General features: G+C 42.0%; 1 protein-coding gene and 1 pseudogene across 3 annotated transcripts in view; one reads left to right on the forward strand and one right to left on the reverse strand.

Moving 5' to 3' along the window:
• Positions 1-16,462, forward strand: part of LOC127031020 (uncharacterized) — a 217,037-nt gene that overhangs the window by 9,079 nt on the left and 191,496 nt on the right. Inside the window, exon 2 of one of the 3 annotated variants that reach the window (XM_050917723.1) lies at positions 3,065-3,395. The exons of the other annotated variants lie outside the window; for them this stretch is intronic. The gene's annotated coding sequence lies outside the window, so the exon portion shown is untranslated. Of the gene's footprint in view, positions 1-3,064; positions 3,396-16,462 lie in introns of those variants that run through there. 3 annotated transcript variants of the gene reach the window in all.
• On the reverse strand, positions 1,145-5,749 carry LOC127031045 (kunitz-type serine protease inhibitor B5-like; annotated as a pseudogene).

Below are 16,462 nucleotides of genomic sequence, written 5' to 3' on the forward strand. Positions count from 1 at the left end.
TGGGAGACCAGAACCCTGTGAAGACAGTGGAGTTACCCTGTGTATAATCAGTTCTGTCCAAAGCCTGTTGAAGTGAATGGGAGTCTTTTCGTTGTCTTTAATGGGCTGTGTATAGAAGCAAAGGCCCCATTCTAGACCCTAGGAGCCAAGTGCATTCTGTGTGGCCCTGGTTTACTAGTGTAACAGGAAGGTCTCACATTACCTAGTGAATATGCAACACCTCCTACAGCACCTAACTTTTTCTGAGATGCTTCCCACCCAATAGATACTGAATGTGAACCTGCTTCACTTACAAGGGCTGAAAATATCAGGTAGGATGGTCACAAAAGCAAGGCACTTCTGAATTCAGCAGTAATCTGGGATGTGCACAGAACACAGACAGGATTGGTTCCCACATGGTTACAGAACTGCAGTAAAGTGGAACAATTTTCAGCTTGTGTGATTGGAGGATATCTGGATGCATATTATAAGACTGTCCTACATAAATGAGGACAAGTTGAGGTGCCTTTACTATTCTTTTGTTCCACTCTTTGTTTCTGTGGAGAATTTTCCAGGGCAGTATCACTGTCTTCCTTTTAAACAAACAAAACTAAAAAAAAAATGGTAATGGCTGTTGAAAATAGCAATTCCAGCCCTAGTTAGCACTGGGAAGACCCCAGCATTTGTTGCTCACTTTTATCCTACTTTTTCTACAGCAAATGACAGTGGATCTGCATATTTGATTGGGAGAAATGCAGTAACAGTTGCCCAAATTGAGCTTGAGCACTCCTGAATTTTGAGAGTGTTCAAATCTGGAAGGCAGGGGCTAGATTCCCTTTCTGAATATTTGATACACCTGGAAAGGAAAAAGTCAATTTCTATTTTCATGGCTTAGAAGTGGAAATCCTCCTGTCCTGTATCTGAAGCTGCCCAGGTCCTCTAGCAGAGCCTCCCCTCCTTTACTTACCATTTTAACTTCTGGTGGGATCCACGTACCTCCCTTGCTAGGCTTCAGATAGAGGGGGGCACTGTCCAGTTAGTCCCCCCGGTTCCTTCTTTGGGAGCTGCCAGGTGAGGTCGCACCAACATCCCTAAGCCAGTCTGGGGAAGTCTTCTGAAGGGGATATCTGGACCAAAAGCCTTCTACTCCTTGGGCACACCTGTTCCCCATTCACGGTGCCACCCCTTTCTAGCAGCCAGCCCCCAGCCACAGCAAGCTGTAGCACATGGAGTCTTGCAGCCTCCCCCTCCCTTTCCTGTTGATAGCAGCCCAGGGAATGCTGGGAAATGCAGTTCCTTCCCTACGCCAGGGCAGGCCCTCTAGGCAGGGAGCTGGCCAGGGAACTAGAGCTCCCAGGACCCCATGGGTGTCTCAGCTTCCATACTGGATCGGGGCTGCTCTGAGGCTCTGTTTCTGCAGCGCGGGGGAAGCAAGTGTTACGGGCCCCTTCTGAGCTTGGGCCTGGCCCTATGGTGCCACTGGCACCATGGTAAATCCGGTACAGCACTGCAATCAGTCTGGCTCACCTGTGCATTAGTAGTGTTAACACAGGGGGTGGGATGATAGGAATCTGTTTGGTGTTTATTGAATGCTGGTGTATTGCCGCCTGCATTCATCTCGCTTATAACAGCTGTGTCCCATAGTGTAGGGTAATATTTGAGCATCATATGGTGAGTCCCTGTGACTGTGTAACTTGCCAGAGGGGAGAAAGCCATGAATTAGTGTGAATGGCTGGTCTCCTGCAGAAGCTGTTATGTCCTGCCAACGGGAACGGGCCATTGACACCAGACGGACTATTGTGGGGCATTAAAGAGGACAAACAATGTTTGTTGTTTTGCCCTCCCTGCCCCCATGAGGATGAGTCGTGCTAGTGGATTCCTCCCATCACTGAGTTTGCCACTGAGATCACAAGGACGGATGGGAATAAAGCCCCCAAACAGAAGAAACTGATGCTCACTAGGCTGCTTGGACTCTGGGATGGGCAGGTTTCTAGGCACAAGCATTAGTGCTCTGGGGCATGGCGAGGACTTGGTCACGAGGGCGGGAGAGCCGTGTGCGTAACTGAACCCCATGAAAACCCATTTCTTAATGGTCACTTCATTTACATATTGGTTGAAGAACGTTTAGGGCCGGATTTTCAGAAACTAAGGTTAGGGAGACAAAACGTATGTGCAACTGCAAACCTTGTTTGCTAACAGTTACGGACTGTGTATGCAAACTCTCAACCCACATGTGCATATGACTGCTCACGGCCATTTCATGCAGGGCTCCTTCAAGGTACAGCCAGGGCTGTTTGTTTATGAATACTTATAGCACAGATTCACAAGCCGAACATTTTTTCAACTGATTTTCATGATGGTCTCCCCTGCCCTGACCTCCCGAAGCAGCAGGACTAGAATCCAGCCCCCAGAACGAGCAAGCTATATTTATTTAGTCCCGTTTCCCACCCTAGACTCCTGGGGACCAGTCCCGCCGGCAGTTGTGTTAATTCTCAGGCTGTCCCAGCTCGCTGAGCTGCCCAGCTCAGACAAGTGGGTTCACGTGCTTGGTCCCCTTACCGCGTTTCCTGCAGGCCTGCTGGCACTCCAGGAGGGTTCTAAAGTTGTTCCTGTTGCCCTGGCAGCTGCCGTAGATGAAGCTTTCGCACGTCCTGGAGGCCTAGTTGTAGAAGAAGAGAGGGCACAGTGCCTCACAAGAGCCCGTCTCTGGCGGGAGTCGGCAAATGTCACCTGGAGAGAGGCGAAGATCTGCAAGAGAGCTCAGGCTAGTGAACCCAGACTGGAGGGGAAGTAGGGATGCCTAGAGTGAAAATTACAGATGCAGGCATATTATACTGACACAGGAAGAGAAGGGAGTTACCTCACAAGTGGAGAAGCAGTGCTGACAGGGCCAATTCAATCAGGGTGGATGTGGTCCACTGTGACGAACTAGGAATGTTCTTAATGTTTGCTCTGAATACTGTGTTGGTGCCTCAGTGTCCCCATGGCAGTTCTTAAGTATCTGGCAGAGCAAAGGGACAGTGCACTTAAATGCCTGACCCTCTGTCTCCTAGCAACTGATGGCCTGGGACCCTCCTCTGCAAAGGTGCCAGCTGAAGGTGTTGGAGACAAAGGGATCAGGTGACCTCCTGGCCTGGGAAAGGAGCTGAGCAGAGAGGAGGGGCTGGAAGGGGTGGTTAGTCTGGAGCTGGCTGGGGTCGAGGAGTGAAGTGCAGACGTGGGTGGTCTGGTTCACTGCCCCCCAGAATGGACCCGGCCGAGGGGTCCGGTTTGCTGTACCTACAAGCTCTGTTTTAGACCCTGTTTCTGTCATCGAATAAACCTCTGTTTTACTGGCTGGCTAAGAGTCATGTCTGACTGCAAAGTGGGGGTGCAGGACCCGGTGGCTTCCCCAGGACCCCACTGAGGCGGGCTTGCTGTGGAAGCGCACGGAGGGGCAGAGGATACTGAATGCTCCAAGGAAAGACCCAGGAGGTGAAGCCGTGTGAGCTTCTTGCCCTGAACAAGTCTGCTCCAAGGGATGGTGGCTCCCCAAAGTCCTGCCTGGCTTGGTGGGGAGCAGTTCCAGAGCATCGCCCGGTGACTCCGTGACATCCATTCCCAATAATTGATGAACTGTGGACTGCACCTTCAGTAAGAACAGAGATAATCTAGGATGACGCTAAAGAGCGTCTGCACACCCGGCTTGTAATAAATAACGCTGGAAGGTGGCTGATGCTTCGGCTTTCTGGACACCAGGATCCCTGAGCCAAAGGCAACCTGGGCTCATGGGCTTTCTCCTGGGGTTAGAGAGGAAATGCCCAGCACTCATGGCAGCTGTCTGAGCCATTTCTCCAGCACAGAAGTGTCTCAAACTGGGATTCACTCACTCTGGCTCCTTCAGGCCCCGCCCCAGCTGTGCCAGAGACAAGCATGACTCCTCTGAGCCAGGCCAGTGGTTCTGGGTGCCAGAGTACAGACGTGTTCAGCAGGATTGTTATTGTCATTAACGCCCTAGCCAGGGGCCTTCCAGGGCTGGCTGGAATGCAGCTACCAGGACTCAGGGATCTTTAATTTAGATTCTGCTCCCAGCATGAGCTGTGCCATGGACTCCTCTCCCACGCTCGTCCTCAGCCCTCCTCCCTCTGCCTAGTCAGACTGTGAGCTCCTCGGGGCCAGGGCTGCCTCTCACTGCGTCTCTGCAGCGCCCAGCATGACGGAGTCCTGGCTCTGCTGGTTCCTCTAGGCACTGCTGTGATGCAGCCAGTCAGTTATTAGAGTGGAGATCAGTCTCTGTGGCCTCAGCTGCTTTTCATTCACATCCTTTTGACCAGCTCATGACCCAACTAGCTGAGTTTCTATTGCTCTTACCTGAGCTTCCACAGGTCTGGAGACATTCATCCACTTTGGGAAACCTGTTCCCATTGCCCTGGCAGCCGCCATAAACGAACTCCTCACACCTCTTGGTGGCCGAGTTGTAGAAGTAGTTGAGGCTGTATGCTAAACATGGGCCGGGATCCGCAGGGAGATTGCAGATTGGGTTAGCTACTGTTAGGCCTGAATAAAAATATAGCAGACAAAACCAGGTATGCCAACCTGACCAAAGTCAGGCTAACAGAGGTTTGTGGGTAATCCCTGAGTGAAAAACACTAAAAAGCAGCAGCATGTCTCACAAGCGCTGGGAAAAAGTGAGATAAGAGAGAAGCTGCATTCCTGGCATAGTACCAAATGTGCTGTGTTCGGGCAGCTCCTTCAAAAAACTGATAAGAGTCCTAGTTTCCCAGCCTCCTTGTTTTCACTCCCTGGTTTTGTTCTTTGTTTGTTTTTAACTCCCCTACATTTCTAACTTTAGGCATGCATGTATACTAAAGGTGTCTAGTTTCTAGTTGTTAAAAAAAGGGGGTGGGTTGCTCCAGTAAATAATTTATAACGCGACAAAACTGTCTATATAGGCTTATACTAAGATGTAAAAAGCAGACTGGTTCTCTCTAAAGACGAGCTGCTCTCTATTAATGCGTGCACTTGTCAATAAAAAGCTTTTGATCGGACCTTGCTGGTGTTGCCTGTCTCTCTCGCGGTCAAACAACGAACTTTGCCGTCTGGGTTAGAGTCCCTGACACTACCTAGCAAAGAAAGATGGGTTAGGAAGGAAGGGGGAACCCTGCAAAGGATCTCAGCTGCCTGATTCGAAACTAAGGGTCGATGCAAGCTGCAGTGCCTGGGGTGGGAGATGGGGCTAAACAAGGATCTTGTTGCTAATGTGTGAGAGCTGTGAGCATCTCTGGGGTATGGGGGACAGAGGAAAGAGGCCTCACTGGGGTGAAATGGGGGATGCCTGGGGACAGCCCCATGCCCAGGGGACAAGAGACACTTGGGCTGGTGGGAGGGCAAGGGACGCTGTGAGGGGCTGTGTCACATGGGGGATACAGGGCAGGAGCCACTGAGAGCGAACGGGGCTAGGCAGGCTCAGGGCTGGGGGCAGGCAGGAGGGAAGTGCTGGCTGCTGGGCTGTGTTTGGAGCCGGGGCAGGGAGCCCTCACCTTGATGGAGCTGCCCAGAGGCAGGTAGCAGGTCAGCCCAGAGGGCGAGGAGCCCCAGGAGGAGGAGGAGAAGGCCTGATTTCATGGTGTTGATGGGCCAGGATGTCCAGCGCTGAGCTGCACGAGCTTATGTACCATCATGCCAGCCCGGTACTGCTGTCACAGGTGGGGACATTGCACAAGAGAGCACCCCCAGTGTCTGCCCCTCCCAAAGGGAACAGGGAAGCAGCACGGCCCTGCAAGAGTTGGGAAACGTCAGTAGTAATAAGCTCGATAGTATTCATCATCATGCAATTTTGACAGGTTTCCACGCCCCTTTTAGGGCTTATGTCCCACCTTCCCACCCCCCATTTCCGTTGGCGCCAATGTGTGGCGCTGTCGGCCATTTTGAAAAAATGTGTGTGTGTGTGTGTGTGTATGTGTTTGACTAGGGGAAGTGTTGTGTATGTTTGTGCTTGGTGACATGAAGAGAAAAAAATTGAAAGAAGAGTGTAAAGAGGAAAAGAGAGTCTGAGTAAGGTTTAGAGAAAAAAGGAAATTTGAAAGAAGAGAGGTAAGTTATTGAAGAAAAGAGGCTGGTTATGAAAGAATAGAAAGATTTTTGTTTTTAAAGGGTTAGTTAGTTTGAAAGGAGAGATTTTTAGTGAGTTTGAGTAAGGAGAGAGGATGGTAAAGGCTTAGTTTGGTAGGCAAGTAAAGAATAGAAATTTTTGAGATAAATGTAAAAGGTGTATTAAATATCAGGGTGGGTTAAGAGAAAAGTTAAATAATATTGAAAACTAGGTTTATAAAGGGAATTTACTAAGGCAAAACCTGTTTGGTAAGCACAGGATAAAAAAGCATTGAAACTATTCAATACCAATGTAGGTTAAGAAAAAAGCATTTAAAAACATTAAAAACTAGGTTTAAAAAGGGAATTTACTACGGCGGAGCCTGTTTGGTAAGCACAGGGTAAAAAAAATGAATAAAAAAGCATTGAAACTATTCAATACCAGTGTAGATGAAAAAAAAGAAGAAGAGCCCCCTTTGCAACGGGCAAAGATAGACAGCACACGATGGAATCAAAAAAAAGAGAGAGAAAACAACATTGGCGCCAAAGTGTGGCGCCGATGGCCATTTTCAAAAAAGAATGTGTGCGTGTATGTGTTTGACTATGGGGGAGTGTTGTGTATGTTTGTGCTTGGTGACATGAAGAGGAAAAGAGAGAGTTATGAAAGAATAGGGGGATAAAACTTAAAGAAAAAGGAAATATATTAAAAACTAGGTTGAAAAAGGGAAAAGCAAAACCTGTCTGAAAGGCCCAGGGTAAAAAAGGGAGTGAAGACTATTTAATACCGAGGTAGGTTAAAAATTTGCTAAAAAAGGCATTAAAAGTATTCAATACCAATGTAGGTTAAGAAAAAATGAGGTTTAAAAGGAAAATTGACAAAGGCAAAGCCTGTTTGGGAGGCCCTGGGTAAAAACTATTGACTACCCGTGTAGGTTAAAAAAAACATTAAAAACTAGGTTTAAAAGGAAAATTGACTGTGTAGTAAGCACATGGCCAGTAAATTTACAAGAAAAATTGCCTGTGCAGTAAGCACAGGGTAAAAACTCTACAAAAAAGTGGCTAAGAAAAATACAAAAAAGCTCAGGGTAAAATAAAAAAAAAAGAGAAAATTTTTACCTTTGCAGTCTTTTTGTAAATGAGGCAGCTTTTCTGGTTTAACCCTAGTAAATTAAACACATTAAAACTATTCAATACCAATGTAGGTTAAGAAAAAAGCATTTAAAAACATTAAAAACTAGGTTTAAAAGGGGAAATTTACTAAGGCAAAACCTGTTTAGTAAGCACATGGCCAAAAACTATAAAGGAGTACTAAGAAAAAAGCATTTAAATGATTAAAAACTAGGTTTAAAAAGGGAATTGACTGAGGCAAAGCCTGTTTGGTAAGCACAGGGTAAAAAAGTGAGTAAAAAAGCATTGAAACTATTCAATACCAGTGTAGGTTAAGAAAAAAAGAGAGGTTAAAAAAAAAGAACAGGACAAAGAGCAAAAATAGAGAGCACATGGTGGAATCTGAATGAGACAGAGAGAGGCAGGCAGAGTCTGTTTAGTAAGCACAGGGTAAAAAAATGAACAGAAAAGCATTCAGAATCAGGGTGGGTTAAAAGAAAGAACAAGACAAGAAAGAGAGCTCCCTCTGCAAAGGGCAAAGATAGAGAGCACATGGTGGAATCAGAAAGAGAGCGAGAATTCTCACCTTTGAAGTCTTTCTGTAGAATGAGGCAACTTTTCTGGTTCAGACCCTCTCACACTTGTTATCATTGCCTTTGGATCGGCCCAGTCAGAGGTGGTTTTACAGCAGCGTCATAGAGTTCATTTTCCTGAACCAATCCTAGTGTCCCAAGATTTTAAACAAGAGCCAGCTCCCTCCTTTCCCCCCTCCCCTCCTCTCTCCCCCTCCCTTTAACTGTTTTTTTCTTATCTAAAGAAACAGACCCTCAGCATTTTCCTGCCATGTAGCCCTTTTACAAAGGGGTTTTTATAAAAGTTAAAACCATAAGCTTTTAGTAATACACCATTTTTAACACATGTTAAAGTTACCTTAAGTTTTGCAAAGGAATAAGAGACATCCCTTTTGTATGTGTTGTAATAAAAAAATATGCAGAAGCACCCCAGGTTAATAGTAACAAACAATTTATAAACCCCTTATTTTGTAAACCAGTGGATTAGAAAGACAAAGAAGCAAAGCACCTGTTAGCAAAGCAGCCTCTGTGAGTTAGTGGATCAGAGATAAGAAGGCTGCTTCTGACCCAAACTTTTTAACAAACATATGTTAAAGTTACATTAAGTTTTGCAAAGGGATAATGACTCGAAAAGACAAACTTAAGACACAACCCTTTTGTATGTGTTGTAATAAAAAATTATGCAGAAGCACCCTAGGCTTAAAACCCCAGGTTTTTAGTAACAGACGGTTTATATTTCCCTTATTTTGTAAACCACTGGATTAGAGAGAAGATTGCTTCTTTCCCCACTTTTTAACAAAAGAGGGATGAAAGGCTTGTAAAGGAATAAACACTTGAAAAGACAGGTCTATCTAAAGACACAGTCCTTTGGTATAGGTGTTTTAATAAAAAAAAAAGAGCATGAGTTATAAAAGTAATGTATAGTGACAAAAAAAGTTTTAGAGTAACCTGGGTTATTTTTTTTCAGTAAAAACAATGTGAAGCTGCAGCAAAGCAGCCTCTGTGAGTCAGTGGATCAGAGAGCAGAAGTCTGCTTCTTTCCCAACCTTTTTAACAAACACAAGTTACACTAAGTTTTGCAAAGGGATAATGACTTGAAAAGACAAACCTAGAACACATCCCTTTTGTATGTGTTGTAATTAAAAAAAAGAACCAGAAGAAGCATCCTAGGCTTAAAACCCCAGGATTTTAGTAACAGAAGGTTTATATACCCCTTATTTTGTTAACCATTGGATTAGAGAGAAGAAGTTTGTTTCTTTCCCCACTTTTTAACAAAGAGAGGTAAAAGTCTTGGAAAGAAATAAACACTTGAAAAGACATATCTAAATGAAGACACCTTTTTTTTATTTAACCCCCTTGGCATAAGTGTTTCAATGAAAGAGCGGGCAGAGGGATTTTTATAAAAAAAGTTAAAACTATAAGCTTTTAGTAACAAACAATTTTTAAAAGTTTTCCCCTAGGTTTTAAACTAACAGAGGTTATTTTTTAGTAAAAACAATGTGAAACTGCAGCAAAGCGCCTGTTAGCAAAGCAGCCTCTGTGAATCAGTGGATCAGAGATAAGAAGGCTGCTTCTTTCCCAAACTTTTTAACAAACACAAGTTACAATTACATTAAGTTTTGCAAAGGGATAATGACTCGAAAAGACAAACCTAAGACACAACCCTTTTGTATGTGTTGTAATAAAAAGGAGCAGGCAGAAGCATCGTAGGCTTAAAACCCCAGGTTTTTAGTAACAGACGGTTTATATTCCCCTTATTTTGTAAACCACTGGATTAGAGAGAAGAAGATTGCTTCTTTCCCCATTTAACAACAAAGAGAGGTAAAAGACATGCCAAAATGAAGGCACAGTCCTTTGGTATAGGTGTTTTGTTAAAAAAAGAGCGTGCACAAACAGTCTAGGATTATAAAAGTAATGTATAGTGACAAAAAAAAAGTTTTTTCCCCTAGGTTTTAGACTAGCGCTGCTTATTTTTCAGTAAAAACTGTGAAGCTGCAGCAGAGCCCTGCTCTGCTCTTATCTTAACAACCAGGACCCTGTAACAGAAGCTGAACAACACATACTATAAACCATTTTAAAACGTGTTTTTGAAGTAATGTCTAAACCCTCCTCTTTTTAACGTATTAAATACATGAAATAACAAACCTACCCGAAGACACATTTCTTTATTTGTAGGGGTGTTTTAAATAAAAAAAAAGAGCATGCAGAAGCATCCCTGACCTAAACCCACAAAACCCTTACTAAGAAAAAGTCCCCCCACCCCTCCACCCCCAGGTTTTTAGTGTGAACCACTTGAAACAGCCTTTTGAAGGTAGTGGATTAGAAAAGAAGACCCCTTTGAAAAACAGGCTACCTGAAGACACTTTCTTTCTTTATTTTATTTTTTTTTTTTTTGGTATTTAGCCCCCTTGGCATAAGTATTTCATTAAAATGTAAAAGAGCAGGCGGAAGCACCCCAGATTTTTAGTAACAGACGGTTTATATTACCCCTTATTTTGTTAACCATTGGATCAGAGAGAAGAAGATTGCTTCTTTACCTGCTTTTTAACAAAGAGAGGTGAAAGGGTTGGAAAGGAATAAACAGTTGAAAAGACAAGCCTACCTGAAGACCCATAACCTTCATTTAGCCCCTTAGGCATAGGTGTTTCAATAACATGCAAGTCCGCAGAAACAACCCAGGCTTAAAAACACAGAAAGTTTTTCCCCTAGGTTTAGGCTAGCACTGGACATTTTTTAGTAAGGACAGCAGGCTTTTGCAGCAGAGCAGCTGTCAGCAAAAACAGCCTCTGTAAACCAGTAGATCAGAGATAAGAAGGCTGCTTCTTTGCCTGTTTTTTAACACATACAAGTGGAAGTTATATTAAGTTTTGTAGAGGAATAAACACTTTAAAAGACAAGCCTATATAAAGACAGAGCCCTTTATTTAACATTTTTACATGCATGTTTTAATTAAAAAGTGGGCTTGCAGAAAACACGCCAGAGTGAAAACCACAGAACCTTAGTAACAGCTAGTTTATATCCTCCTTATTTTGTAATCCAGTGGATCAGAGAGAAGTTTATTTTCCTTCCCATATATTTGAAGCATTATGTTTTGTAAAGTTTATTATGAAAAAGCAGTATTGCCTGAGCTGTAACAAAACAAGGCCCCTCTTAGAGATATTTTGTAGAAGTTTAGTGAACTAAAAGGCTTAAGATACTAGCCTGTTCTTTTAAAAATAGTGTTTTTAAAGTACCAAAACAACAACTGGGTAAGAATATGAAAACTGGCAATTGAGGGGAGTTTACATATGTTTTAATTAGAAAAAAAAACAACAACCACCCAAGATTGCTTTTTAAAGGTTTACCAGAGATATGGAGCCTTCCTCACCCCCGCTCCACACACACACACCCACACATACACACTCTCTTTTCTCCTCTCCCCGCCACCCTTCCCCTTTTTTTTCTTCTTTTTTTTAACTGTTTTTTAAAATCTAAACCAAGGACAAACTTTTTTTTTTTTAAAAGCCAGGGCCACAGAGATCAGGCCATGCTGGTAAGAAAGCTGTCCTGAGTTTTAGGGGGCATGTTGATAACTCTTTTAGTGAAACAGTTTTGTAGGCAGCCTGTCTGTGTAAGTTGTTATGCTTTAGCATGGGCAAACGTTTACTGTTTGAAAGCACTTTTTTACTTTATGAGGTATTATCTCCCCCCATCTTACGGCCTATCAGAAATATTAAAAACAACAAGCTAAAAGATACATTGCAGCAAGGACTGCAAAACAATAGTTACAATATTGTTGATTATTACCTTGTCTAAGGCCCTAGAGAATATATTTTGTTTTGTTTTTATAAAACGCTTTTATGCAAACTGTAACCCTAGGTGATGTACAGCATTAAATAATATGAAACAGTAGACGAGAGACCTGAGACATTGTTGAAATCAGAGGGGCTATGATTAAGTCCTAATGCAGAGGGCCTTGGGGTGGAAAATGAAAAGGTACAGCCGAAGCGGAAGATGGTATGATTTAAGAGGGGTTTGGGGGCAGCTTTGCAACGGTCCATAGGGAACCTATAACCCTCACGCACAAACACCAGGGCTGGGTGAGGTGGTTGGGCCTTTGTTAGAGGAACAGGCGGTTCATGTACCTTTTGTTGTTGTTGCTTTTGACAAACCCCACATCCCTGAAACTCCTTAAAAACACGCTTTACACAGTTATTTTTAACTGACATTTCATTTTACAACTCGGCCTGTTTTGTTCCCAAACACACTCTAACTGTTAGTGTTTTTTCCCCAATAGTATTTTAAATGAAATCATCAAACCGACAGATAAATGTTTAATGCAAAATGTTGAACAACTTCTTCGTCAGGAAATTACAAAATCTTGCTCAGAAAAAACACTAACAGTTAGAGCGTGTTTGGGAACAAAACAGGCCGAGTTGTAAAATGAAATGTCAGTTAAAAATAACTGTGTAAAGCGTGTTTTTAAGGAGTTTAAGGGATGTGGGGTTTGTCAAAAGCAACAACAACAAAAGGTACATGAACGGCCTGTTCCTCTAACAAAGGCCCAACCACCTCACCCAGCCCTGGTGTTTGTGCGTGAGGGTTATAGGCTCCCTATGGACCGTTGCAAAGCAGCCCCCAAACCCCTCTTAAATCATACCATCTTCCGCTTCGGCTGTACCTTTTCATTTTCCACCCCAAGGCCCTCTGCATTAGGACTTAATCATAGCCCCTCTGATTTCAACAATGTCTCAGGTCTCTCGTCTACTGTTTCATATTATTTAATGCTGTACATCACCTAGGGTTACAGTTTGCATAAAAGCGTTTTATAAAAACAAAACAAAATATATTCTCTAGGGCCTTAGACAAGGTAATAATCAACAATATTGTAACTATTGTTTTGCAGTCCTTGCTGCAATGTATCTTTTAGCTTGTTGTTTTTAATATTTCTGATAGGCCGTAAGATGGGGGGAGATAATACCTCATAAAGTAAAAAAGTGCTTTCAAACAATAAACGTTTGCCCATGCTAAAGCATAACAACTTACACAGACAGGCTGCCTACAAAACTGTTTCACTAAAAGAGTTATCAACATGCCCCCTAAAACTCAGGACAGCTTTCTTACCAGCATGGCCTGATCTCTGTGGCCCTGGCTTTTAAAAAAAAAAAAGTTTGTCCTTGGTTTAGATTTTAAAAAACAGTTAAAAAAAAGAAGAAAAAAAAGGGGAAGGGTGGCGGGGAGAGGGGAAAAGAGAGTGTGTATGTGTGGGTGTGTGTGTGTGGAGCGGGGGTGAGGAAGGCTCCATATCTCTGGTAAACCTTTAAAAAGCAATCTTGGGTGGTTGTTGTTTTTTTTTCTAATTAAAACATATGTAAACTCCCCTCAATTGCCAGTTTTCATATTCTTACCCAGTTGTTGTTTTGGTACTTTAAAAACACTATTTTTAAAAGAACAGGCTAGTATCTTAAGCCTTTTAGTTCACTAAACTTCTACAAAATATCTCTAAGAGGGGCCTTGTTTTGTTACAGCTCAGGCAATACTGCTTTTTCATAATAAACTTTACAAAACATAATGCTTCAAATATATGGGAAGGAAAATAAACTTCTCTCTGATCCACTGGATTACAAAATAAGGAGGATATAAACTAGCTGTTACTAAGGTTCTGTGGTTTTCACTCTGGCGTGTTTTCTGCAAGCCCACTTTTTAATTAAAACATGCATGTAAAAATGTTAAATAAAGGGCTCTGTCTTTATATAGGCTTGTCTTTTAAAGTGTTTATTCCTCTACAAAACTTAATATAACTTCCACTTGTATGTGTTAAAAAACAGGCAAAGAAGCAGCCTTCTTATCTCTGATCTACTGGTTTACAGAGGCTGTTTTTGCTGACAGCTGCTCTGCTGCAAAAGCCTGCTGTCCTTACTAAAAAATGTCCAGTGCTAGCCTAAACCTAGGGGAAAAACTTTCTGTGTTTTTAAGCCTGGGTTGTTTCTGCGGACTTGCATGTTATTGAAACACCTATGCCTAAGGGGCTAAATGAAGGTTATGGGTCTTCAGGTAGGCTTGTCTTTTCAACTGTTTATTCCTTTCCAACCCTTTCACCTCTCTTTGTTAAAAAGCAGGTAAAGAAGCAATCTTCTTCTCTCTGATCCAATGGTTAACAAAATAAGGGGTAATATAAACCGTCTGTTACTAAAAATCTGGGGTGCTTCCGCCTGCTCTTTTACATTTTAATGAAATACTTATGCCAAGGGGGCTAAATACCAAAAAAAAAAAAAATAAAATAAAGAAAGAAAGTGTCTTCAGGTAGCCTGTTTTTCAAAGGGGTCTTCTTTTCTAATCCACTACCTTCAAAAGGCTGTTTCAAGTGGTTCACACTAAAAACCTGGGGGTGGAGGGGTGGGGGGACTTTTTCTTAGTAAGGGTTTTGTGGGTTTAGGTCAGGGATGCTTCTGCATGCTCTTTTTTTTTATTTAAAACACCCCTACAAATAAAGAAATGTGTCTTCGGGTAGGTTTGTTATTTCATGTATTTAATACGTTAAAAAGAGGAGGGTTTAGACATTACTTCAAAAACACGTTTTAAAATGGTTTATAGTATGTGTTGTTCAGCTTCTGTTACAGGGTCCTGGTTGTTAAGATAAGAGCAGAGCAGGGCTCTGCTGCAGCTTCACAGTTTTTACTGAAAAATAAGCAGCGCTAGTCTAAAACCTAGGGGAAAAAACTTTTTTTTTGTCACTATACATTACTTTTATAATCCTAGACTGTTTGTGCACGCTCTTTTTTTAACAAAACACCTATACCAAAGGACTGTGCCTTCATTTTGGCATGTCTTTTACCTCTCTTTGTTGTTAAATGGGGAAAGAAGCAATCTTCTTCTCTCTAATCCAGTGGTTTACAAAATAAGGGGAATATAAACCGTCTGTTACTAAAAACCTGGGGTTTTAAGCCTACGATGCTTCTGCCTGCTCCTTTTTTATTACAACACATACAAAAGGGTTGTGTCTTAGGTTTGTCTTTTCGAGTCATTATCCCTTTGCAAAACTTAATGTAATTGTAACTTGTGTTTGTTAAAAAGTTTGGGAAAGAAGCAGCCTTCTTATCTCTGATCCACTGATTCACAGAGGCTGCTTTGCTAACAGGCGCTTTGCTGCAGTTTCACATTGTTTTTACTAAAAAATAACCTCTGTTAGTTTAAAACCTAGGGGAAAACTTTTAAAAATTGTTTGTTACTAAAAGCTTATAGTTTTAACTTTTTTTATAAAAATCCCTCTGCCCGCTCTTTCATTGAAACACTTATGCCAAGGGGGTTAAATAAAAAAAAGGTGTCTTCATTTAGATATGTCTTTTCAAGTGTTTATTTCTTTCCAAGACTTTTACCTCTCTTTGTTAAAAAGTGGGGAAAGAAACAAACTTCTTCTCTCTAATCCAATGGTTAACAAAATAAGGGGTATATAAACCTTCTGTTACTAAAATCCTGGGGTTTTAAGCCTAGGATGCTTCTTCTGGTTCTTTTTTTTAATTACAACACATACAAAAGGGATGTGTTCTAGGTTTGTCTTTTCAAGTCATTATCCCTTTGCAAAACTTAGTGTAACTTGTGTTTGTTAAAAAGGTTGGGAAAGAAGCAGACTTCTGCTCTCTGATCCACTGACTCACAGAGGCTGCTTTGCTGCAGCTTCACATTGTTTTTACTGAAAAAAAATAACCCAGGTTACTCTAAAACTTTTTTTGTCACTATACATTACTTTTATAACTCATGCTCTTTTTTTTTTATTAAAACACCTATACCAAAGGACTGTGTCTTTAGATAGACCTGTCTTTTCAAGTGTTTATTCCTTTACAAGCCTTTCATCCCTCTTTTGTTAAAAAGTGGGGAAAGAAGCAATCTTCTCTCTAATCCAGTGGTTTACAAAATAAGGGAAATATAAACCGTCTGTTACTAAAAACCTGGGGTTTTAAGCCTAGGGTGCTTCTGCATAATTTTTTATTACAACACATACAAAAGGGTTGTGTCTTAAGTTTGTCTTTTCGAGTCATTATCCCTTTGCAAAACTTAATGTAACTTTAACATATGTTTGTTAAAAAGTTTGGGTCAGAAGCAGCCTTCTTATCTCTGATCCACTAACTCACAGAGGCTGCTTTGCTAACAGGTGCTTTGCTTCTTTGTCTTTCTAATCCACTGGTTTACAAAATAAGGGGTTTATAAATTGTTTGTTACTATTAACCTGGGGTGCTTCTGCATATTTTTTTATTACAACACATACAAAAGGGATGTCTCTTATTCCTTTGCAAAACTTAAGGTAACTTTAACATGTGTTAAAAATGGTGTATTACTAAAAGCTTATGGTTTTAACTTTTATAAAAACCCCTTTGTAAAAGGGCTACATGGCAGGAAAATGCTGAGGGTCTGTTTCTTTAGATAAGAAAAAAACAGTTAAAGGGAGGGGGAGAGAGGAGGGGAGGGGGGAAAGGAGGGAGCTGGCTCTTGTTTAAAATCTTGGGACACTAGGATTGGTTCAGGAAAATGAACTCTATGACGCTGCTGTAAAACCACCTCTGACTGGGCCGATCCAAAGGCAATGATAACAAGTGTGAGAGGGTCTGAACCAGAAAAGTTGCCTCATTCTACAGAAAGACTTCAAAGGTGAGAATTCTCGCTCTCTTTCTGATTCCACCATGTGCTCTCTATCTTTGCCCTTTGCAGAGGGAGCTCTCTTTCTTGTCTTGTTCTTTCTTTTAACCCACCCTGATTCTGAA

Source organism: Gopherus flavomarginatus, chromosome 11 (genome assembly GCF_025201925.1).
Source record: "Gopherus flavomarginatus isolate rGopFla2 chromosome 11, rGopFla2.mat.asm, whole genome shotgun sequence".
In the NCBI taxonomy this organism is placed as follows: domain Eukaryota; kingdom Metazoa; phylum Chordata; order Testudines; family Testudinidae; genus Gopherus; species Gopherus flavomarginatus.